This window comes from Miniopterus schreibersii, assembly GCF_964146895.1.
Source record: "Miniopterus schreibersii genome assembly, chromosome: 3".
Classification (NCBI taxonomy): domain Eukaryota; kingdom Metazoa; phylum Chordata; class Mammalia; order Chiroptera; family Miniopteridae; genus Miniopterus; species Miniopterus schreibersii.
Genome location: NC_138103.1, coordinates 63,838,750 through 63,865,707, shown reverse-complemented (window position 1 = coordinate 63,865,707; position 26,958 = coordinate 63,838,750). Strand labels below are relative to the sequence as shown.

The 26,958-nt window shown below is 39.3% G+C and overlaps 1 pseudogene across 1 annotated transcript; it reads right to left on the bottom strand.

Moving 5' to 3' along the window:
* Positions 1-23,943, bottom strand: LOC308554922 (chloride intracellular channel protein 1 pseudogene; annotated as a pseudogene). The gene is made up of 2 exons: positions 23,750-23,943; positions 1-751 (listed from the first exon to the last, which is right to left on the bottom strand). The product of its transcript is annotated as a chloride intracellular channel protein 1 pseudogene (transcript).
* Between the last annotated feature and the right edge of the window lie 3,015 nt (positions 23,944-26,958).

Sequence of the window (26,958 nt, the reverse complement as noted above, 5' to 3'; positions counted from 1 at the left end):
TTATTTGAGGGCCTTGGTCACTTGCTCATAGACCAGCTGGATCTCCTCATAACCTGGACAAGTGGAGGTGAACTCTCTTGTGCATAGGCATTGCACAAGTACCAATGCACCCCCCTGGAACACCTCAGAGATGGAAAATCCCCAGTACTTCTTACATACCACCTGTACTGTGTGGAGCCTTGGAAACAGGCTTCAGTCAGCCAGAGTGAGCTCACTGCCATCTAGAAACTTCCTCTGAGAGATGCCCTCATCCTCAGCACTGGTCTCATCCACTTCTTCTGGGAAGGGGGATGTCAGTAATTGTCTAAAACTTCAGGGCATTCAGGAACCCCTTCTCCAGATTATCATTGAGGGTTGGGTTTGAATTCTTGATGTAGGCAGAAAATTTGGCAAATATGTCCAGGCCAGCTGTGTTGGATTCAGGGTTCAGAGCTCCCAACTTGGGGTACTTGGGAGGGCACGGCACTGCTTTCAGAAATTCCTCAATCTTTTGGTGTCTGTGTGCCCTTTGGTGCCATACAACTGAAATGGGACTGCTCTCCTGGGGACAGCTTCTGTACCATCTTGGTTAGCCTCTTGGTGTCAATGGTGGTGACACTGAAGGTGACTCCCTTGAGCCAGAGCACCATAAACAGTCTCTGGGAGAAGGGGCAGTCCCAGTGTTGGCCCATCACTGTTAGTCTTTACAAACAATTCAACCAGCTGTTGTTCTTCAGCCGTGGTTGCACCAGAGACCAGGGAGCTGCCTTTGCTGGAGAAAAGGGAAGGGGCCCAGAGCAGAGCAGGCAGGTCGCACAAGCAGAGATTCGTTCCCCCAGAGAATCTCCCCTCAGGAGACTGTTTCCTCAGGGCAACACTAGCCCAATCAGACCCGCTCACTTTAGACTCAACCTCCCACCAGCCCAGTAGATCCTATGTTCAGCTCCTTCAGCTCAATCTCCTCTGGGGCTGGATCAAAGAACTCTTCTGTTTTATTTGAATAAAAATTGACTTCCATCTTAAGTAGACATGATAAAAAGATTTTCTGTCTGGAAAAGTCCACAATATGAGCTCATTCTTTTACTATCCAGACCTGCAGCATTACCTTGGGTATTTTTAGCTTAAGCTAATCTTTCAATATTTACTTTATGTACGTAAATAACATGTTTCTTTTAGAAATGCTACTTACATTCCAGAAAAGCAGTAACTCTGATTGCCCACTACTGTCATTCCAGTCTTAAGGGTTCTAATACAAGTTCAAGTTCATGGGTGACTGGAGACACCACCCTCATCCTATTGAATTCATTATGAATAACATAAGGATAATGATGCTTGTAATTTCTGCCAGACAGCTTGCCACCCTCTCTGAAGTTCCCAAAAGCAAGATGCCCCAGATGTGTGCTCATAATTGTTTATTAGTTGATCAGATTACAAAGCAAACTTTAGCTTACTCAAAATAAAATGGCATTTTTAAAATTTGAGTTACAGTGTTTCTAAGTTAAACACAGAGTATAAACACCCATATGCATAATATAAATACATAATATAAATATAAATACATAATATAAATCAAGCTATCTGCATGAAAGTACCATTATAAATAGAAGTCAACCTGTAACAACTTTTTATTTTAGGAGAGTTATTGGAAATAATTCAATGTTGGAAGTAGTCAAATCCCACTAAATAGGTTGTTTTTTTTTTATAAGGCAAATTGTGTGTTTCAGTGATGCTTCAAAAAGGAACATTTCAAACTGCTTACCTTAAGATTTTGGAGAATCTAATGTCTAAAGTCCTATCTGCTCTCTGGTTTTCTTATTCCCCTCTATGTTATAGATTAACTCTCATAATATTGTTTCGAAAATTGTCTTCCTTCCTTCTGATTCCATATCCTATTTTTATATAGTAAATTTGTTGACAATATGACACCCAAAACTCTATTTTCAGCTATCTCCATAGTAACTACATTCAGCACACTGTAAAACATTAAATTAAATACAAAAACATACAACTAAGAAGACATTGTTTTCTAGCTACTCTGAGCCAGTCCAGGGTATTTGCTATGAATTCCATCATCAACATCTTTGTAATGGAATTAACTATTCCCTTTAAATCACCCTTTTGGGAGAAATGACATAAAGCTGACATACAAAATTGTGCATTATCCTGAAGAATTGTTTGAGATATAATGGTAAAGACAAAATAATTGCCCAGGCTGAAATCCAAAGGGAAGACAAATCATGAGGTCAGACGTGGCTTCCCCATGACTTGAGCTTCCCCCAAGGAACAATTCCCTTTCCAGCAGGAAACTCATTGGAACACCCCTGAGTGATTTGCAAATTGTTTTGTGACATTGACTCACTTCCACCACAAGCATAGTCCCATAATTTTTCAATGTAAACATTTAAAGCCACATATGATGATTTCATAGGCCTAAATGTTCTCTTGATAGCTAAAGATGACAGATTCCAAAGGAGATTTAGCCAAGTGACAGTAACCCTGTAGATGCCTGATGGGGGGGCTGACCACCACAACATAGTAACTTACAGGTTTATAAGTTGGTTTCCCCAGCACCCATCATTATATGTTCAAGTGTTGTAACACATCAAACATTACAACACAGTAGACTGCCAAAGGCTTACACAAACAACAAAGCAACAAAGCCACAAAGCCACGCTCTCCTTGGCGAATGATTCAGACAATTACAATGAAAATATCAACAAGGTACATAAACTGAAACTAATGTTAAAACAAATGAAGCTTTACTGTGTAGAAAAACAAACAAACCCATAAGATTCTGACCTAGAACATAGAATCCTATAGTTGGAAAGAGCCTTAGAGGTCATCTAGTTCAGCCGCCCACCTGATGCAGAAATTTATTCTTCAGTGTTCTTGACAAGTGGCCATTCAGCCTCTCCTTGTTCCTGTCCAGTGCCCAAGAGTAAACTATTGTTGAGTCAAAATTTGCCTTGCTGAAACTTAGAATCATGACTGTTTTCTAGAGCTTTAAAATAATTCTGCCAGTCTCTGTACTAGTTCAATTGGTTTATAAAAAATACATTATAATAATAATAGCAAGCACTTATTGAGTACTTACTATATGCCAGGCATTGGACTAGGTATTTATATGAACCATCTTATTTATTTAGTAATTATAAGTGTAAACTCTGGAGACAGACTGTCTGAGTTAGAAATTCTGGCTCTGTCATTTACTAGCTACATGACATTAGAAAAGTCATGTAGCCTCTCTGTGCTTCAGTTCCTCAACTATAAAATAGGAATAATAATAATAATGTCTACACAATAGGGTTGTTATGAAAGTTAAATGCTAATATACGTAAAGTGTTTAGAACAGTGCCTAGTACAGATAAAGACTGTAAAAATGTTGTTATGCTACTCATTGTTATTATTTCTCTTATTATCCCATTTTACAGATAAGAAGGCTGAGGTTTAGTAAAGAATTTAGGCAACATAAGTTTGGGATTTTCGATTATCATTGTTAAGTCACATCTGGAATAGATTTATTATGTGATGTATTTGCTATTTCTCATGTATTTGCTATCCCATTTAGCTTTATTAGTCTATTTAAATTTATTCTATTCTGGGAACTTTTTTCAGTGTTTGATTTGTTCTAAGAGTTTGGAACCAAGAGTATGGCTTCTCCAAAAGAAGCATTCCTAATATTACATTCTCTAATGAAACAAAATCATCCAGTGTTAAACTAGAAATGGTAAATGTATGTTTGAGAAACTAGATTACAAAATTTATCAAGAATCATAAACTTGTTTAAAGCCTTTGATTCAATGATCCTACTCATGGAAAGTTATTCTAGAGAAATAACTGAAAATAAGTCAGTACATACCCCCAAAATCTTCCTTACAGCATCACCACCTCCATTCTCCAAAATATATTATAAGTATAGTTAAGTAAATTATGATAAGTAAACATGAAGGGAAATTATGTAGTTAATTAAATAATCATTATGATATATGAAACATGGAAAGTTTATGATAAATTTTAAAAGGAACCTGAAGTTGAGTTATAATGAAATTATCACTATTAACATATGTATGCTTAAAGACAAAACTGGGGAAAAATATCCCAAAATGGAAATAGTTCTGTTTCCATCACTGGCTCACTTCAAAAATATTTTTTAAATATTTATACAATACGATACTATACAGTAGTGAAAATGAGCAAAACTACATGTATCAATATGAATTAATCTTTTAAAATTTTTCTTTCTTTTTTAACACTTTGTCACACCACTGATTGAAGCAAAACAACACAACATGCTGCCACTTCACCCAAAAGCAGTGTTTTTACTTTGCCCTTTCTTGAGTGGTCGTTAGCAAAATGCCCTAAGGAGTGTTTTTAAAAGGGGTGTGAATAAATCTTGAGCATGAAGATTTTCAGTAAGATAGATAAGACCTAATTTCATTTATACAAAGTTGTTAAAACTTATAAGTGCTATATCATATATTGTTACAGACACACATACTGTACACATGTGGTAGAAGTTTAAATATCTGGATGGGAACAATAAACACCAAAATAGACTACTGATTACTTCTGGGGCAATGCAGGGAAATTTGTCCAGGGAGAGGTTCACCAGGAAAGAGTACTTCCTAAGCGGGTTAGGGTAAACTGGTTATTTAACGATAGTATCTTCTACCAGTAGTTCTCAATCCATCTGAGCACTTTATTAAAAATACAGATGTCTGGGCCCCACCACTCTAGATTTGATTCAATTGGTTTAAAGCAAGACCTGGGCATCAGTCATCTGAAAAGCTCCCAGTTGATTCTAACGCGCACCCACAGTTGAGAACTAATGTGTTTTGGGTATAGCTAAAATATATAATACTGACTAAAACTGGCCTTTAATGTTGCCATATTGTTTCAGCAATAAAGATACGAGGTTGTGAATGTATAGATCTATACGTACACACATACAGATCTTAGACTCTGCTTGCCTCATAACATCAGAGACCACCACAGCCCTCCAGGCCAGGTTTCCGTGGACCTGCCACCACAACACGACGGTCCCGGCGCGTGCATTACGCAGGAGTGGAAGCCGAGCCCCGCGGGTCGGAAACGGCGCTGTTTACAGCCACGCCGCAGCCGCACAGCTGAAAATGACGGCCCCGCAGTTTGTTTTCCCCGCAGAGCGGCTTTCACGGGAGGTCCTGGGAGAGGGCGACTTCCCCGGCGCCTCCGCGCTCCGACAGAGCCCATCGTCGGGCCTCCGCGAGGCGGCGGTCCGATCTCCACGGCGCGGCCTCGCCCCGCGCCAGCGGGGAGGGTAGAGAACAGCCTCCCGAGGCGCTCAGGCCGGCCTGGAGGCCCGAGCAGCGGCCGGGAGCTGGGCGCCGGCCTGGCCTGGGGGGGGGGGGGGAGGGGCACAGGTGCTGGGACGGGCCTGCTCGCCCGCGCGGCTGCCGCCCCCAGCCCCCCCCTTCCTTCCCTTCCGCCTCTGCGTGGATTTCTGTCCCATCCTTCTCCAGGTTTTCTTCAAAACCAGAGGGGGACTGAGAAGTAGAGGACAGCAGACAGATGAAGCCGTAATTTTGTTGCAAAAACCGCCCACACCAATTAAATAAATAAAATGTAGAAATAGTAGGGAAAAAGCCAAATTAATGGAACCTTTATGAATTAAAATGTGGTTCCTTAGCAACTTAAAATTAGGTGCCCTTAAAGAGAAAAGAAATGTCACCTTTTGGTGAAAACAACAAAACAGTAACTCACTTTTGTGCTATTTGTTACAAAATCTGTCATCAATGGAACCTAAGTTCTAACAGGACAAGTGACACTTGAGGTCCTGTTAGTCCAAGGTCCCAGCATACCAAACTGTGGGAATATTTTTACTAAGGGACTAGAAACTCCCAGTGGATCACAAAGGATTAAGCATTGGATTTAAAAAGAAAGAAGAGACATATGGAATAAAAATAACATTGCTGAAATTCATTTTTATTAAATATCCCAAGATTTTAAAATGGGGATATTTCCTGGCTAACAGAAGCCAAGAAGTGCCATGTTAAGAACAGTGACTTCCTTTTCTTAGAGAAGGGAATTTGTGTCAGCAAGTGGTTCTTATGGTCCATTTGTAGGAAGAAGTTCACTTGTAAAGGCTCAGAAAGGAGGCCTCTCAATTTTCTCCAGACTGAAGGCACAGTGATTAATTTCGAGCTGTTACAGAAGAGTGAGCATGTAAACAAACGTGGGCAGAAGCAGGAAGGTAAGGAATGCTAACTACCACTGCTGTTATGCCCGCATACAAGTTTTAAAAAAACTTATTTCTCCAGAGCTAATCACCCTAGCATCAGAAACAAAAGCTGAGGGATGAATCTCTGTTCCAGGAACAGTTTTGATACTATTACACTGGTAAACAAATTCAGAAACAATAGAAACAAATCAAACCGTGTTTCAGCTCCAGTGAAAAGGCAGTGCTTGCCAAAAAGGCCCCAATAACAAGGCAAAAATTATTTTCAAACTATTAAAAGAAGCCTAGCTATGAAGACTGAGGAAAACCAAAAGCTCTAGAAAGAGAAGGGAATAAAACATTTGTTATTTTAATAAATATTGTAGTCACTGTTAAAGAAAGACAATGCTTCAATGACCAATGTGTCCTAGTGACTCCCTGGAATATGTGAAGTTATCTAACAAGATCATGCCTCACATGTAATTAGTCATTTATGCTGTCATCAAGCAAGAAATGCCAAGACGTTCGGATAACCTGATGTCTTCAGAAGCAGAGACCAGTCAGACAAGTTCCAGACAGAAAAAGAAAAGCAAAAAAGTAGAGACTGGGACTACATGGAGAAGACAAGGCTTGTCAACAAAGAGAAGACATGTAATTCTTGGTCCCATGTGAATTAAAAACTCACAATCTAATTAATTTAAAATTCAACAAATCAATCAAATAAAATCTCAGCACAAACACTCCATTATTATTTAGGTATGTAAATACACTACTTCATCCAGATCATTCTGAATTATAAATATGACAATAATAGCTTATACTTAGGAGTTTCTTTCATGTCAAGATACAAATTGGTTATCTCATTAATCTCATACCACTGTGAGGAAAACTGAAAAAGTGATGAGATATGGATAGTAAGTACACACACTCTAGAACTATGTTTTCAAATTTTAGGGCACAAGTCTTAGGTCAAAAGCCATGTTCAAGTTGCTTGTCTTCCTGCAATGGCATTGATTTCATCTTTTGTATAACTATTATAATACAGACTTCTTCAGCCTAGGGGTGTCAACAGGTAAAGATGATACATTAATACCCAATTTATATCAGATTAGTCCATCTCAGGTCCCATTTTGAGACCCTACCTCCACCCTTGGTATTGCTTGGGGGTTGTATCTTAGTGATGGTGTCCACTGAAACAGCTCTAGCTCTACTATATTCATTCATTCATCCATTCATTCCTTCCTTTACTCATTCATTCACATATTCATTCATTGGTGATTTCAAGGGCTGTCATGAGGGGACATTAGCCACACTCCTTTAATCATCATAATTTCCTACAGCAAATACAATTTCAATTCAAGCTCCCTAATCTCCAATCCCAACCAGATGATCACCCCTAAACCAATTCTATATTAAATTCTGGAGATACCACCGAAATCATCTTCCACAAACATTTCTTTTTAAATTATTTTTGTTCTAATTTTTTAAGTTAAATTTATTGGGGTGACATTGGTTAATAAAATTACATGGGTTTCAAATGTACAATTCTATAATACATCATCTGCATATTGCATTGTGTGTTTACCAACCAAAGTCAAGTCTCCTTCCTCACCATATACTCGACCCCCTTTACCCTTTACTAACCTCCCACCCCCTTCCCTCTGGTAACCACCCTACTGTTGTCTGTGTCTATGAGGTTTTGTTTCTCTGTCTTGTTTGTTCATATGTTTTTTTCAATTTTTTATTGAATTTATTAGGGTGACATTGGTAATAAAACCATACAGGCTTCAAGTGTACAGCTCTATAACACATCATCTGCACACCGCAGCATGCACTCACCACCCGAGGTCAAGTCTCTTTCTGCCACCAATTGTCCCCCCTTTGCCTTCTTCCACTTCCCCTAACCCCCCTTTCCCTCTGGCAGTCACCATCCAGTTGACTGTGTCTGTTCTGTTGTCACTGGGTGTTTGTTTTGCTTAATCACTTCACCTTTTTCACCCAGTCCCCCAACCATTTCTTTTTCAGGCACTGGTCTGGACTGGAGATATGGCTAAGATGAAGCTCTGCCCAGGTTTTTGTCCTCAGGATTATAGAGTTGGGGAGTGTCTGCTTGGGCTGAGGTGGGGACAGGATGGAATTAGGGAGAGAATTCTAATTTCTCAAGATTCTTAAACAGGGAAAGACCTAGAATAGGAACCAGGATGTAGGCATTCCTAAATATTCTCAGTTTAGCAAAATAGAACCTATTATTGAAGTAAATACAGTGTGCCTTTGAGAAATAACAATTATTGAGCATGTAAACACATAAATGTTTCCTGATTTACATGCATCTAATACTGATTCTGTCTCTAATATAGAGCAGAACACTCTACAGATTAAAACCTTTTCAATCCGGTTAATTGTGGCTTTACAGAGAGGTGGAATAACCTGCTGAAGATCACATGGCTAGTAATGGGGGACAACAGGGTTCCTATCCTGCCAGTCAGGCCCAGGCCCTGTATCCTTAACCACCATTCTGCATGAGCTGTTGAGGCCACTGGTTTCACTTGTCCTCACATTCTGGAACTCTTTACAATGTAATAATTATTATTTTGGAGGAGAAGTTCTCTGTGATATAAGGAAAATAATTTTTTACTGAAAATTCTGTTCTTGTCCAGGCTGCTAATTAGCTCTGTGAACAAGGACAAGTGTCTTCACCTCACCACCTCTCAGTTCCCTCATCTAAAAAATGTTGACACGGAACTTAATGGTCTCAAAAGTCCCTTTCATTCCTGAAATTTAAAGCTTTAAAAAAAATAAATTCTAAATTAAGGAGTATATATTTTAAATTAAGGATTATGTCATAATTTAAATTATATGTCTTGGTCTATAATGATGTTTCAACTTGACTATACCTTAAGGAAAACCCCATAGGACTTTTGTTGTTTTATAGAGGACTTTAAAACATTGAATTTGGATATAATCTCAACTTAAAAATGATCTCACTTCCTTTACCCTTTTCAAGAGGATGAATCTAGCTCTAGCAATGCCTTGGACTCAGGAAACTCCATTTATTTATTTATTTATTTATTTATTTATTTATTTATTTATTTAATTTATTGTTTAAAATATTACAGATGTCCCATTTTCTCCCCAATGACCCATTCCACCCAGCCCCAGCCCCCTCCCCAGTCCCTGTCCCCACCATTGTCCATGTCCTTGGTTTGTGCATATATGCGTATAAATTCTTTGGTTAATCTCTCCCCCTCCACCCACCTGCCCTCCTCCATCCCTCTGACATTCACAGAAGCTCCTCTCTTGAGATTCAGCAGAGATAAGCACTTTCTGAGGAGCATCTGGACACCTCCCTTGACATGATATGAACGTAGTGGTGATGGTTGGTGTTGACAGGAAACGGAGAGTAGCAGAATGTGGGAAGGTAGGAGTGAAACAGGTGGTGGCAGAGAAGAGGGTGGGACCCGCCTGATAAGAGTAACACCTCCAGCTGCCTAAGCTCATCATCAGTTGTTGACTTTGCATAAGGGAAACAAGTTTCACACATATTAGTATGTAAGTGGTTATTGATTTATACACAATATGTACTAATTTACTCAGCCCTTCTTCTGGCCTTAAAGTCCCTCTTTCTCTTGCTCTTGTTCCAACTCTTGACTATACCTACTTGAATCTCTGCCTAGATAGTAGCTTAGAGTTAGGGGATCCCTACTTGGGTAGGAGTGGAGTCAGAATGTAGTTACAAAAAGAATTCTAATTTCTTGAATTTCTTAAGTTCAGAAAGGCCAAGAAAAAAGGATCCAAGAGGATGACATGTCTAAATATTCTCAGTTGAATAAAGTTGAATGATGAAACTGTACTAGATACCCATAGTGCTAATAACTAGCATTTATTGAGAGGTTACTATGTGCCAAGCACTGTTCTAAAGAACATATATATGCCCTGGCCAGGTAGGTCAGTTGGTTAGGGCATTGTCCCCATCTGCCAAGGTTGTAAGTTCGATTCCTGGTCAGGGCACACACAAGAATCAACATACAGCCTGGCCAGGCATGGCTCAGCTGTTGAGCACCGACCTAGGATCCAGGAGATCGAGGTCCAAGTTCCAGTCAGGGCACATGCCCGGGTTTCGGGCTCGATCCCCAGTCGGGGGCGTGCAGGAGGCAGCCAATCAACAACTTTCTCATCATTGATGTTTCTATCTCTCTCCCTCCCTCTCCCTTCCTCTCTCTGAAGTCAATAAAGATATATATAAAAAAAAGAATCAACATATAATGAATGCATAAATAAGTGGAATAACAAATCAATGTTTCTTTCTCTCTCCCTTTCTCCCCCTTCCTCTCTCTCTAAAATCAATAAAAATAAATTTAAAAAATTTAAAAGAACACTAAAAAAAATGTGATCAATCTATCAATGCAGCAGTCCGTTAATACCCACCAAGTTGTAGAGCTTCCTTTGGCTGTTCGGGAAAAAAATAAAAAACAAAGAACGTATATGTAATAACCCTCTGTTTCCCCCAACAACCCTATGAAATAGGAAAAATTACCCTGTATTATAGAGGAGGAATGTAGGCACTGAGAAGTTAAATAAGAACTGAGTTACAAACTCAGGTGGTCTGGCTCATAGTCATGCTCCTAACTGCCACCCTATGCTGCCTTAGTGTATAAATTGTTCCCTGGAAACCCAGAATCCAGCTCGTAAAATGAGGAAACCAAGGCCAGTAATGTTCAGAGGTTTGCCCGCATCCACATAGCTGGTTAAAGGAATACTTCTACCTTTTGCTGACTCTGATGGGGTTGGGAGCTGGGCACTGCAGAGGGAAATGTCTTGGGAATCTTCTTGCTTCTTGTAGAACCTGTTCCATGTCCTTACCAGTTCTGCTGCTCTTCTCTGGGAAATTTTGGCTTTCCTGAGATGTGGCCCCCAAAACATACTCTGACTGAACATCTTCATCAGCAGGGCCCAGACAGGGCCCATTGCCCTTCCTAAGACAGTTTGCCTACTTTTTTAAAGAACCGAAAAGTACCAACTACCACCCTGAACAGAACTTGCCCCAACTCTGCTGTGCTTTTTCTTTTTTCAAAGTCTCCCTCTCCCTGTCTCTCATACATACACCACAGAGTGCAGGCTCTTGAATCAGACTGAGAAGGGCCTAGTCCCAGCTCTCCCACTTACCACTGAGGGGCCTAAAGAAAGTTACTTAGCATTTCTGTGCCTCAGCTTCTTCCTCTGAAAAATTAAGATAATAAGCCTTAAAGGGTCATTGTGAGGACCTGTTGTGAGTTAATACCTGTCAAGCTCTTAATGTTAGCTATTGTTGTAGGTAACATTAGTTGTGCAAAGTTAATCCACTCAAGAGATGATTTATAAATATCTTGCTGATAAAACAAAAATCTCTCTCAAGTCCAATCAATATGTAGCAATTATATGTCTGAGGTAGTCCAGGATAGCCCAGAATGAGCTGTGTTCCGGGATCTGGGCCTCTCCAGTCTTTCTCTCTGTGTAACCAGATGTGTCCTTCATTCTTCTAGAGCATTCTGGAGGCGAGTATTCAATGAAACACACACACGGGATACCTTCTAACGAAAAAACTAATTCTCAAAGGCAGCATACTTATGGTAAGGTATATTAAGAGAACAAAAGATCTTTCTATGTATAAATGGTCAGCACAGAGACCCAGATCCACAGTGGAGAAGGCATGGCACATTACTATTTACCTGTGGGACTAGCATCTCTGTGTTGAGCTAGTTCCAAGCTTAACTCACCTAGCTCATTGTCCAGCATACATACCAGGCCCAAACTCTGAAACTGAAACCTTTTTTTTTTCTTCTTCTTTAAGCAAGGTTAGATTCTGCAACAAGAAGTCTCTCATCCCCTATGTTAATTTTTGCAACGTAACGATGGCAAACATGAGTTTGCATGACTCCTTGTGCTATCCCCATTCCCCAGGGAGTCAGGGGGTGGAGGTGCAAGACTTATTCTCTAAGTTATGTTAATTTCAACACTTTCGTGTGTCTTTAGAAAAATTTCAGCATATGTGTTTTAATGAAATATACATTTATGTACATGTACATTGTTTTTTATGCTTTGGTTGATATGTGAACATATAAAATATGCCAGACAAAACAAGATAAACTTATTGACTTAAGAGGTATTTAGCCCTCTCAATAAATTCACATCTATTTGTTTCAAATGCTTCATCTTCCTGATCAGACAACAAAAATAATTTGAAAAATTATCAAAATCAATCACCACTTGAAATGTATAGCATTGTCCTTCTAAAAGTGAAACTATATTTATAAGTTGAGAACCATATTGTGATTAAATCAAGTAAGAGCTAGGAAGCTCCAGTCAAACTGCTTACATTCCATCTTCCTGAGTAGTAATTTAAATGTAAATAAATTTTATTCAAATCAATTCCATCCTAAATCATATGCATAAATGCAATCATTATGAATAGCAGATGGAACAGATTCAGACAAATAACACTCAAAGTTTAGTAGGATGAATAAAAAAGAAACTGTCATCTTGTTCTGATTAGTCAAAGGCAAAATCAGGAATAAGTAGCCATTTGGGGAAGTCTGTGATATGAAAAGTGACTTCGTGACCTCATAGAAGGGACATATAGGAAGAAAGCCTTCAAATTAATTTTTGTCCAATCAATCCAACCAGATTTTCTACACTTCACATCAATTCATTTTACTTGGTGCTAATTAACTTAAAATTTTAAAATGAGGGTATATAAGAAGAAATCCAAATACATAAATTTTTAAGAAGTTAAATGAATTATTAATCAGCATTATGAAATTTCAGCTTATTTCTACCTCATCAGCCTATATTTCAAATTCATATTTATCTTATAGTATGCTTCAAGTTTTTATTCTAAGAATTATCATCAAAATCAATAATGACTCCATATGAAATAGCCATGTGAAGTTCTGACTCATAGAAAACATTCAGAGAGAAAATATTTTGGCATAAAGAAGCTACTCTTTGGAGGCAACAGAAATTCAGACTTCCACTCTGCTACAGTTACAGACTGAGTATGGATATTTACAAAATAAAAATTGATATAATGGCATTTTTCTTTATTATCAGCACCAAAATCTTATTTTATTGAATTTACTACCATTCTCTTGTCTGCCTCATGGCAGAAACAGGCCATGTTCTATTTTTTCTGGGTGTGGTCTCATCCACATCGGGGAGAACAGCAGAACAGGATGCACATGTGTGACCAAAACAGAGGAATGCTAGCAGTTATATGGGTTTTATATTCAGTGGTGCTTCATATTAATTTCCTGTGATTTATGTCTTAATCTTTAATTGCTTCATTTTGCAATCAGCCACCAGCTGCAAATAATGCAGGTCATAGTCACTAGATTAGTCAGTCTCCCACTCCCAAGGCCACTCTGCACATTTGCCAACAGCGTTTAGAACAGTGGGCACCAAAGGTCATAACAGGCAAAGATTGGGTAAAGACAGCAGGTTTAGAGCCATGGTTCTCAAAGTGGGATCCTGCACTAGCAGCATCAGCATCACTTGGGAATTTGCTAGAAATGCAAATTCTTAAGGCCCACCTCAGAAAGTGAGGCCCAGCAACCTGAATTTCAACAAGCCCTCCAGATGATTCTGATACACACTAAAGTTTGAGAACCAGTGGATTAGAGTAATCTCCCAATGTTATGATTCTTCTAAAATGTGTGAAACACTGATTTTATCACAAACCTTCAAAGGACCCAAGAAAATGTTCATATTACATTGTCTTGTATACAGCTATGACAAATTAGGAGAAATGAATGCTGGAGATTTATGGATATTCTAAGGAGCATAATATTTTAAAACACAGCCAACTTTATATTTACAGACATGGAGTTTGGGTGGAGAAAGGATGTGAATTTCTTTTCCAAGACCTACACCCCATTGAAGCAAAGGCTCTTGGGGAAGCAGCTCCCTAGAGTCACCAGAGATAGGTCTACCATCTCCTGGTAAGAGAAGCGTGGGGACAAGGGAAGGAGCTCAGGCCCTGGGACACTTTGATCATCGCCAAATATTTAATAGAAAACCTGAGCTCATTCATGCCTGGTAAAATTCCTTGCCCTCACAGAGTCTACATCATTGCTGAACCAGGCCAGGAAGAGTCAGAACTGACCCACCAAGGCAGGTTAAACTGGTATGCGTACATTTTAATGGGTGCAGAACACCCACTGCCCTCCCCATTTCCGTCCTTTCCCTGACTCCTGTCCTTTCCTCCCTAAAGGGTGTAGATGCTAGCCTCCAACATGGAGCATACTAATGCACTTAGGAAAAAATGAATTTAACTAATATTTAACTGCTCGGAATGAATTCTAGAATTAATGAATGAAACAAAACAGAATAAATCTTGAGTACTTTTTCTTTATCAGACTTGTTTTTAAAATCTTGTTCCTTGCCTGGGTAGAGTCAGCTGTTGTTGTTTTTGTAGTTGTTTTATTTTTAAAAATAAACATAATGTTTTACGTGAAAGTATTTTATGGTAATAAAAATTCATAGGCCTACTTTTTCAAAAAATAAATGTAGGCCATACAGTGACTTCCAATAAGAGACACATATAAACACATTTATTGGGATAGAAATATAATACCAAAGTCATAAAAAGGAGGAGGAAGCATATATTCTAGCCCCAAAGGCTAACATGGTAACTGTGTAGGACTATTGTTTCTGCCACTAGAAAAAGAAGACTAATACAGTGTGTTGCTCTTAGAATGGGAAATAAGAAAACTAGTTTTTCAGAGGGGCTTTTTCCCCCTAGTACTAACCCCTAAAATAAAGTAAACCCATCATGTGATGTCTTATGTAGGAGACAATAGTTTTATAGCAAATTTGGTCCTCGCACTCTTTAAAACAGAGGCGAGGAAACTTTTTCTGCCAAGGGCCATTTGGATATTTATAACATCATTGGCAGGCCATACAAAATTATCTACTTAAAAATTAGCTATGAAAAAAGCTCCTAGATTTATTGAATTTTGAGTCCCATCTACAGTTGCCTTGGCAGGGCCAGGCCAGATGATTTTGAGGGCTGGGCTGGACTTTCCCCACCCCTGCTCTAAAAGATAAACTCAGTAATGGGGATCTGGAGAAGACTTAGTTAATGTTGCATAAATATATAGCTTTACAACAGTCTAATAAGATACAAGGACAGTCTTTAAAAGTCACCAAAAACTAGATGGATAATATGCCCCTTAAACAATGTTGACTAAATGCCATTTTCTTTGCTTAGCTTTTTAAAAAAAGTAAAATACTGACAATGCAGGATTATTCTCCAACTAGAATACAGTGTTAGGATTTTATGTTGCTGACTGATAGAAGATATGTACATCTTGTACATCAGGTAAGCAGGTGGCAAGGCTGACATTCTATTAAGAAAGTTGAAAACCCTGCCCCAAACTCTCTGCTCTGAGGGAAGGTGAACTGCAGAATACCTGAGCCAAAGTCAGAACTTTCCCTCAAGAAACACCTTTGCCTCCATTCTAGTACCTGCTTGAGGTACTAGAAACAAACAAATCTGTAGAATTGCATGGAACTCATCTTCCTATCAATAGGCAAGCCTGGCATACATAAATAAGCTTGACACGGAAAGTTTTCAGAGCAGGTATCATCAATTTGGTCTCTCAGCCAGAGAAAAAGGCTGGTTATGTTCCTGTGTAACATTTGATGCTGAACAGAATAATTTCCTGATGTGCCTGCCAGATTGAATTAGCTGCAAACTGTACAGCCAGTCACCTACACAACTTGACCTGTGGCATGGAGCAAATCTGAATTCTGGTGAATGACCACAGAAGGCAGAAACTGAAACCTGAGCCACTCTTTCTGGCAGAAGTTAAGATAGTGGGAACAATCGCTTATAGAAACCACCCATAATACACGTTATTAAAACTATATCATGAGTATACAGAGGCATGTCTGTGTAATTTGCTATGACAAAAAGGCTTGCATTCCAGTAATGAAAAAGTGGCCTCCTTGAGATTATTGTTTAATATAATATAACATAATATAATAATATAATACACAAATATAATATAAATAATAATTATCAAAAGGGCAGCAAAAGGGTAAAGTGTTTAGTGGTTAGGGATCTATATCAAAGCCTATGAAGGCCAACAGTAAGGATTATCCAATGAGTAAACAGGTTTGATTTCCCCGTTTTTTCAGTCGGATATGTTACCCTCAAATTCAATTTCCTGGTAGAGTGGTGACCACCCACCCCCATCAAGGTCTCCGGGTTCTGGGAAGCTATCACCTATGTTCAGACTGTTTTGTGCCAAGGCACATTTATCCCTGAGCCATCAAAACACTTTCATGCTTGTCACATTAAACAAGAGCACAAGGGGTGTCATTGTCCTTCTGCTGGTGTGTAGTCCCAAGGTGGCTTCAGCCACACCCCAGCCCAAAAGTGCCTCTCTGCAAACACTGAGAGACTGGGGGCCTGGTATACCTGCTCACCTGCTCAGGAGTGGTGCATCCTGGGGTTTACCCCAAACCTATTAGGATACAAGGCCTTACAAGCCATAAAATAAAAAAATTGATTAGAACCCAGAGAATGTTGTAACAACTGTTTTCTGGGACAAAACACCAAAGGAACCTATCTCCCCTTTCCCCCCATAGCTATAGGCTAGAGGGGGATAAATCTCTATAATTTATCTCTGATACACTTTCCTACAGAGCATTAATCCACAATTTTCCTTATTTCTCCCCCACCCCTTTTTTGGGGAAAAGGAGATGGTTGTTTTGTTGTTCCTACAGTTGCTGTTTATAAAGTTTGCTGTCAGTTGTGTTGTTTTAAATACTTGCTTGATTTGGGCCTGTCTCTTTTGTCCATTTATTTATCTACATTAATATTTGAATAGGCACAAAATTCAAAAGGTACAAAACAATGTAACAAAAGTTTCCTTCTTATTCTGTTTTCCCAAATACCCAGTTCAGATTTCCAGAAGTATCCATTGTTATCAGTTTTCTTAACAGATTTTCTATGCATATATGGTGTTTTTTTTAAAACACCAAAAATAGCAGTGCATACACTTGTTTTGATCTTGATTCTTTTTATACAATAACACATATTAACAACCACTTCATATTACTACAAACAAATCTGCTCCATTCATTTTAAAAGTTACATTGCACTCATCTCACAGTTGGACTATAATTTAATCGGTGCCTATTGGTGGCATTTAGGTTGCTTCCTTTGCAGTAATAAACCAAGCTGAACTTAATATACTTATATATTTGTATTTTATTATTGATTTGAGAGAGAGATTGATTTGTTCCACTTATTTATGCATTCATTGGTTCATGCTTGTATACGCCCTGAGCTGACTGGGGATTGAACCCACAACCTTGGCATATCAGGATGATGCTCTAACCAACTAAGCTACCTAGCCCGGGACAAATTCTGTTTAATTTTAAATACATGTGTTTAATTTTAATAACTATTGCCAAACTGTCTCTCAGAGAAGCCTGTAGTCATTTACTGTCCCATTATCAATGTATCTGAATGCCTGTTTCTCCATATTAGGACCAACCAAGTGCATATCAAACATTTTTATCTTTGCTAACTAGATAGGTACAATTTTTTATCTTTATGCTTCTCATGAAAATGTTACTCTTCGTTTCCTATTTTTATATTTCTTTCCTGCATTAGCTACTACCTCCAGAACAATGTTAAATAATCATGGTGAGTATGAATATCCCTGTCTTGTCCTTGACTTTCATGAGAAGGGGCTTGATGCTTCCCACTAAGCATTTTAACTCTTGGGTTGAAATATAGATATTTTGCCATGTTAAGAAGGCATCCATCTACTTCTGTTATTAAGAGGTTTATTTTTATTTATATATTTTACCAAGAATGGAGCTTGAATTTTTTCAAATGCTTTTCACCATCTAATTCCACTCTTTTCAACTCTCCTCACCAACTCAGCCGTATATCCTATCATTTCTGGACTCAGTACCTTACTTGTCCTTGACCATTCAATCAATTCCACATTGTGGTGCATACTGCAATGCTCCACTCAGATTCCTCTACCCATCTTGCAGATGCTAAAGGCTCACATGCCATCCCTCCCTGGGAATTTCTCTAGGTCACAGGTACTGCCCAGCCCTTGCCCAGGCTCCAGGTGCTGCCCAGCATCAGGCCAGCCAAGTACAATACCCAGGTCAAGCAGCACGCTTGATGCAGTTGGCCAGTATCTTTTCTCCCGCTGACCCGAGCCCCTTTTTTGTTTCTCACGTTCCTGCCCCGGGTTTCTGGTCCTGGGGTCTGACCTTGCTGATCTGAACCTACTGCCTTGTCCTGTAGAACCTCCATCACTTCTTGTCCCTGCTCTTGTTCCACATTCCCAGAGCTGACCTCTCTGGACCTGACCTCTGTCCCGCCTGCCTTAGGCACTTGCTGGGGATACCTCTCCCCTGTCCTAGCTGAAACGACCCTGTCTCTCGCCTCATATGCTCTGGTCTGGCCTGACACAATCTGTCTTGATGTAGAATATCCATTGCTTCCCTCAGCCTCTCTTTTGGTGCAATATTGGGTTCTGTCAGTCTCTACTGTTAAATACATTCCCTCTCAAGAAAAGATTTAAATATTTTGTTGTCTATGTACTATCTTTATATTTAAAAATATTTTCTGTCCTATGTTTTTTTTTATTATTCTATTCATTTGTTCATTTGTTTGTTTCTTCCCTCAGTGATTCCAACTGATATTTGTCTACCACATGCCCAACATATTTTCCCTGCTTGAAACCTCCTCTCCCTGCTCACACATGCCACCCCCTTCATCCATAGTGGAGTCTATTTCCTTCCTCCTTGAATCTGGCTGGCTCTGAGCAATTAAGGCAGCAGTAGTGGCATCCTGCCAGTGGTAGGCCTGGTCAGCTTTGGCTTTGGCTTTCTTGAGGCTCCTGAGCCACTATGCAAAAAAGTTGAACTTCTCTGTTGGAGCAAAAGAGGCAACGGAGGCACCAGACAAGCATCGTGGATCCTCCAGCCCCAGTCAAGCTGTCCCAGGAAACTCCACGTGGAGCAGAGGCCAGCAGTCCCCATGCAGTCCTGCTTACATTGCAGAATTGAAACAAAAAGCTTTTAATAATCACTATATTCCTATTAAATTTGTAAAAATATAGTAAATGTGTAAACCTAATACTGTTGAGTCTAAGGTAATTTGATATAATATTGGAATATGAATTTAAAATCATAAAACTATTCATACCTTTTGGCCTACTTCCACTTTAGGATGATACCTCAAGGAAATGAACAGAAAGAAAATAGTTTGTACAAAGATGGTCATAGAAATGCTATTTATAATCCTGGAAAGTTGGAAAAATCTCAAAAGTTCAACAATGCAGTAAGGCCAAGCAAACTGCAGTGTATTATCAAGATGGAAAACTATGGAACACTGACTAGTGTGGGAACTAGGTGGACACATGGAAATGTTAAGTAAGTTGAATAAAAAGGCCACAACAAAATCCCTATGTGGGGATGGCAACTATGCAAAACAGAGATGTATGAAATAACACAGATCAGAGAATATGAAAGGGTATATATAAATAGTTATAACTTAATGTATTTTCTCCATTAAACCAAAGTCTGGATTTTTAAAGTTAGAATTTAAATTTAAATTCTAATTTAATTTTTTTAAATTAGAATATAGTAGGTACTTAGAAGAATTAACTACCTATTGTGCTTCTTTTCACTTCCTGTGTCTGAGAACACCAGTGTTCTCCCACTGCAGCAATGTGGTTTAACACCCACAAAAATAACTGGGTGCATAAGCCTTGGGGGAGTAGATTTTAATCAGTGACATCAAATCTGTGCTTTGAAAAAATGGGAGCAGCAAAGGATATACCAGGAAATACGGCAATTGCAGATTAACAGAAGACATTATTTTCCTTTCCTTTTCATGCCAACCAAGTGATGGCATATACTTATGTGATTACTTTATAACCAAAGGGAATGGAATGTTTAAATTCTTAAAAAATATGAATTATCTCAAACATACTAAGAAACAGAGGAAGTAATAAACTCCCATAAACTCACACTCAATACCTAGATTTAGCCAATGTGAATATCTGGAAATCCTTTAATTATCCTTCCCCAATCCTGCTCATTTCCATCTCTCTTCAAAGGTAAAACTATTTGGATTTTGGTGTGGGTCCTGCCCTTGTATTTTAAAACATCTTTACCACATAAGTATAACTCTATAAATAATACAGAATGTCATTTTGCTTATTTAAAAAATAAAATGGCATCATAATTTATATACCCTACTGAAACTTCTTGTTTTCATTTAACATTGCTTTTGAAATATATCATGTTAATATGTTAGCTGTAATTAATTTTAATGACATGGTACTTTAAAAAAATTAATTTTATTATATTTTTAAATACAAAAAAATTAAGTAATATAATAAACACTCATGTACTCAAAACAAAATTTCATCATATTGTGCTATATAGTGTATATTAGTTCAGATCTTTAAAAAAGCAACAACAAAATCTATGGATATATTTGTAGTCCTCTGAATCTTTCCTTGATCTTAGTGCCCACCCTCCCTTCCTAGATGAATCCCTAGGATGAATTTAGTGACTATAATTCTTCTATTTTAATACTTTTCTTACATATCTCTGACTCATAAACAATATATAGTTGTGTTTTGAATGTTCTTAAATTTTATAGAATATAATCCTTTTTTCTGTGTGATTTTTTTTCAGTTAACATCATGTATCTGAAATTTAACCATGCTGACAGATGGTAACTAGTTCTTGGCAGATGTAGCGTTAGTTCATTCATTTTCATTGCTGTATGTTTTTTATCGTATACTATATAAATTTATTGATTACTGTATGATGGAGATTTAAGTTGTTTCCAGTTTTTTACTATTATAAATACTACTACAGCTGGCCCTTGAACAACACAGGAGTTAAGTATGCTGACACTCCACAAAGTCAAAATCCATATATAATTTTTGATTCCCCAAAAACTTAACTAGAGTTGTCCCTTGGTACCTGAGGGGAATTGGTTCCAGGACCCCCCACGATACCAAAATCCACAGATGCTCAAGTCCTTTAAATAAAATGGTGATAACGGTGCATAAAGTCAGCCCTCTGCATCCGTTGATTCCCACATTTGGTTTAACCTGTGGATGTGAAACCCGAGGATAGGAAAGGCCAACCATATATTCATTGAAAAAAATCTGTAAGTGGACAGTGCAATTCAAACATGTGTTGTTCAAGGGTCAACTGTACTACAAGCCTTGTGGCAGAGACATGGAGAGGCAGAGCCCAAATCTTCCTTCAAGGAAGGGTGATATCTCAGCTGCTGAGAGTGCTATACAGTAGTCCCCACCTTACCGCAGTTTCAGTTACTCATAGTCAACTGCAGTCCGAAAATATTAAATGGAAAATTTCAGCAATAAATAATTCAAAATGCCATTCTGAGCAGTGTGCTGACATCTCACTGTCCTGTCCTGTCCTGCCCTGCCTGGATGTGAGTCATCTTCCATCTAGTGTATCCACACTGTATATACTCCCCCATCCTTTAGTCACTTAGTATCCATCTGGGTTATCAGATCGGCTATTGTGGTATCAGAGAACTTGTGTTCAAGTAACCCTTAATTTTCTTAATAATGTCCCCAAAGCTCAAGAGTAGTGTTCTGGCGATTTGGATACCAAAGAGAAGCCTTGAAGTGATTCCTTTAAGTGAAAATCTATGTATATATAGGAGAAAACACAGGATATAGAGGGTTTGGTACTATTTGCAGTTTCAGGCTTCCACTAGGGGCCTTAGGATATATCCCCACTGGATAAGGGGGGGAATACTGTACAGCCTTCAGCCACTTATGGAATTGCTTCAGTTTCATCCAAGGTCATACTCATCCAGGGACAACCCATATCCAAACGACTGGGTAAATGCATAAATGCCTGGCCCATGGCAAGAGCAACTCGGCTAGAGCCCCCACGAGGGCAGGGATGTTGGGGCCCCCACCACAGCCTGATGGCCTCCTTCTCCCCACTCCTGCTCCTTCCTCTTCCTTCCACAGCTCTTGACCCCAAGGGCATGTCTTAGAAAACAATCTGCACGTTAAACTGTCAACATCAACAGATTAAAGAAGAAAAATGTGATTATCTCAATACATGCTATAAGCTACTCTGTGGTAGAGACGGGCTCCATAGAGAAGCACAGAAGCCCCAGACCTGTGAGTGAAATACTGTAACCATACTGGATATCCAGCCTGGTTAAGCCTCAAGTAAGAACCACCCATCTAAGCCAGTCAACCTGCAGACACAAGAGCAATGATGATAAATTGTTGTTTTAAATCATTAAGTTTTGGGTGGCTTATTACATAGTAATATATAAGAGGACCATAGGATTAAAAGATAACTTCCTTAATATGATAATGCATAGCTTCCAAAAGCTATGAAAAATAGTCTAATAATAATAAATCTTTAGAATCATTCCCATGAATGTCCAGAAGAAGATTAAGATACCAGAACTATTTCTAATTGATACTGTTTTGGAGGCCTTGGCTATAAGACCTGTGGTAGGTAGAATAATATCTCCCTCTCCCCAAAGATGTTCATGTGCTAATCTGTGAAACCTGGAAATACGTAAGACTACATGACAAAGGGGAATTAAGATTGCAGAGGGCAAAAAGGTTGCTAATTTGTCGACTTGAAAATAATAAGTTGTCCTGGATTGTCCTAGTGGGCCCAACAGAATCAGAAGGGTCCTTAAAAGTGGAAGAAGGCAGAAGTCAAAGTCAGGGAAAGATATGACAACAGAAGCAGGATCTGTCTCAGAAGAAATACGATGTGCTGTGAGAATTCTACCCACTCTCACTGATTCAAGATAAAGAGTGCGACATGCCTATGGGCAACTTCTAGAAGTGGAAAGGGAACGGATGTTTCCTTAGAGCTCCAGAAGTAATGTAGCCCTGCCAACACCTTGACTTTGGCCTAGTGAGACTCGTTTCAGACTTCTGACCTCCAGTACTTTAAGATAATAAATTTGTGTTGTTTTAAGTCATAATGTTTGTGGTAAGTTATTAAATCAGCCACAGGAAACCAATACGCAACCATATTATAAAACAAGGGAGACATGAATAAGAAAGTAAGGAAAATTGTGAACCTGGGATGTATAGTGTTCTCGCTCTCAAAAACATTTTTTAGAAATGCAGTTATTGCTCCACATTCTAGATTTTAATTTATGTTAAAATCACCCAGATTTTCTGCATTAGGTAAGATGAATACAGGAATGAGTGCTACGGAAAGAGGAAGAACCCAAACCCCATTCTTGGAACTTACCTTAGAATCTGAAATATCATTTCAAACAAAATAATGAAGCCATACTCTGAAGATCCAGAGATTTTGGAAATCTGTCTATTTCTGTTTCTAATTTCTGAAACATTATTCATGATAATCCACTCAAACCGAAGCCAGTTACTAGAATGTGAGCACCACATCGTACTCATATTTTGCCCTCGATGTGTCATGAATCAATGAATGAACAGTACGAAGTTTGTTTTCCAGCACAGATGGTGTTTGTGGCAGCCATGAGATTGCCTCTCAGATCTCTGAGCATAATACTGATGCCCCAGCTGCTGCATCATGAATCCTCCACACTTCCCACGGGCTGCTCCTACCCAGTAACTGATAGGCTCGGGCAGGCCTGTTCTGCGAGACATGAAACTCCTCCGACAGGTGATTTTGGCTCGAGGACTCTCCATCGGCTTATCAAAAACTTTCTTACACTGCATTGCATTCTCCTCTCCTTCCCCACGTACTAGCGCTCTGCTTCCCACTGGCTTCCTCCCCATTTGCCCTCACAGGTGTTCTTCCAAGAAAGCTCTTGCCCATCTCATCCCATCTTGGTATCTGCTTCTTGGAGAATCTTAAGTAACACAGTGGTTAAGTGTATGAATTTCATAGGATTCCCTAGATAGAACATTTAGGATATAAATATTTTTTTAATTGATTTTTTAGAGAGAGAGGAAGGCGAGGGGGTGGAGAGAGAGAAATATCAATGTGAAAGAGAAACATCCATCAGCTGCCTTCTATACACGCCCCAACCCAGGATCGAGCCTGTAATCCAGGCGTGTGCCCTGACAGGGAATCAAGCCGGCAACTTTTCGGTACACAGAAAACTGAGCCACTCTAGCCAGGCCAAAGATTCTTTTTAAATGATATTAAAGATACATGTTTATTAACATCTTCAAGACACATTATTAAGTGAAAAAGATAGTTTACAAAATAGTACTTATAGTAGGATCTCCTTTATGTAAATAAGCACAGAAAATGTATGAAAAGATACAAGGTTTTAAAAGTGTTATCTTGGTAGTAATGTTTCTTGCTCCAACTTATCTGCAGTTTCAAATATGTCTACAATGAACACGTGTTGCTTTTATCACACTTAAGAAAATGTTTTTAAGCTTAAAAAGAATATTGAAGTTCTAAATTAAGCATGCTATTCCTCTTCGGTATGGTCCAATGTGAAAATCAGATTTTTTATCAGACATAAACTTAATTTACCATCTCAGCTCTATTCAACTGCCTTTCTTTCTGAAGGCACTGCCTGTATCCCAGACCACCCACTGCTGCTGTCTTTGCAGAGCTGCTTGCTTCACTCCTACCTGTGGGTGGTTGTTGAACCCACTGGCGCTGAGCCGCCCTCTATTTCCAGGCTTGGTTGAAATGCCACATTGCAGGGTCCAAACTCTGGTTTCCTGAAGGGCTGGATGATGCAGCCTGGGAGTGTGATCTCCGCACCAGGTGAAACTTGATTTTTCCGAAATGACAGATGAGAAGGAATCAGGCAGACACATTCCCCATTCTTTCTCCATTCCTGTGACTTCACTGAACATTGTTTCTCGCATCCCTTCTGGAGAAGCCCCTCTTGCTGAGGGAGAGCACATGCTGAGTGACCTGCTGTGTCTTACAAAGTGGTGCCAGAGCAGTCAGGTATCACTTTGCAGAGCTTCCCATTTTTCTTGCCTCATTTTTTTCCTTTTTCTCACTCTCACCACTTGGGAGTTGTAAAATAAGAATACTTGGCCATAATAGATGTAAAGTAAAATACTAAAACGAATAGTCATGAACACACACTTAGATTCCCTTTCAAGAAAGTTCTTGCTATCCTGCTGCAAAAAGTGGGCTTCGCTGACAGCTCCCAGCTGATTAGCACCTTCAGTATTTGCCTCAGCTTTTGTTTTTTTCCTTCTATATAATTTTTTATTTTTGTTTAATTTTATTTTTGTTTAAAATATTACAGATGTCCCTTTTTCTCCCCAATGACCCATTCCACCGAAGTCAGACACCTCTCAAAGTGGCCCCCAGCTCATGATGAATTGTGACAATGGTAGGTGAGATAGGATTTTTCTTGGCTGACCCTTACCTGATGACTGCTCAAGGCTGTATGTAGTAGCAAGGTCTAGCCATTTCCATCCAGCTTACACCTCATCTAACAATCATTGTTCCAAGTTCCCCATTGGACTGGCAGAGATTCCAAGCTGATGCCCCTCTACCCATCCTGCCTCCTCCCTTTTTCTTTCATAGGTGTTCCTCTCCATAAACCCTTTACACTCCTCACTCCCTCCATGTCTGCTTCCCAGAGAGCCCTGCTGGCACAGTTGGTACTAGAAGTAGTCCAAGAAAGCAGGAGGTAATGGGGTTTGGAGACTAGACCATTCCCCACCTGACTAGCAATAAGCATCCCATTCTGAGTAATGGGACTAGTGCAGAGAGCCCCTAGCAAAAGGTGAGAGTCCTGTTTCTAGCAATGATTTAGCCACTTGAAATATAAGGGGAATGATAAATATAAGGATAATGGAATTAGAAGGCTGTTATGAATTTTCTTTTATTTTTAAATTTATTGATTTGAGAGAGAGGAAGAGAAAGAGAAAGGGGTGGGGGGAGACATCGATTTGTTCCACTTATTTATGCATTCATTGTTTGATTCTTGTGTGTGCCCGACCGAGGATCGAACCTGCAACCTTCATATATCGGGATGACACTCTAACCAACTGACCTACCTAGCCAGGGCAGTTATGAAGTTTCACTGTTACCCTACAGACTGATAATGAAAAGCTGTGGGCAACTAACATTGTTTTCTGATATTGAGGTCACTCTCTCAGGGCAAGAGAATTTAATATTTAAGCTACGACCCTAGAGGATGTTATAACTTGCAGCTAGAGTGATTCCTAGACACCTGGGACAAGCAATGGCCTTCATAGAGCCTAAACGGAAATGCCTGAATTGCCATGGTATACAGAAGAGGAAAGGAGTAAAGACTCAGGGAAGAGGGAATGCTAGAATGGATATGTTATATGAATCCAGAAGGACTGTGTTTCCCAGAAAGGCCAAAGAATACACCATTCGCCAAGGGTGTTAGAAATGTGAGGGGCTCTCCTCTGCAGGCCTGCGTGAACGACAGGGGAAGCAGTCACAGAGCTTGGCTCACTAAAAGCAATGGGAATGAGAAGGCCCTGCAGTGAGAGAGGCTGGTGGATGCATTTCACCATCAGAAGACAGAGGGTCACAGTGTCCACAGTTAGGGGGTGATTAATAGAACACAGAATCCCTAAAGGCAAAATAGCTGAGTGGCCAAAAGGCACTGCTTAATAATTTACATAATCAAAATAGAGTAAGAGTGGATGAGTGGGAGGTTGAGGAAGTTGCCCACCCCAAACCCCAAATCTCTTGCCCAGTTTCTGGACCTGCACCAGTTTTCAGACCTGGTGCCCACTGATTAAAGAGATGACTGGGTCCTAGTATGA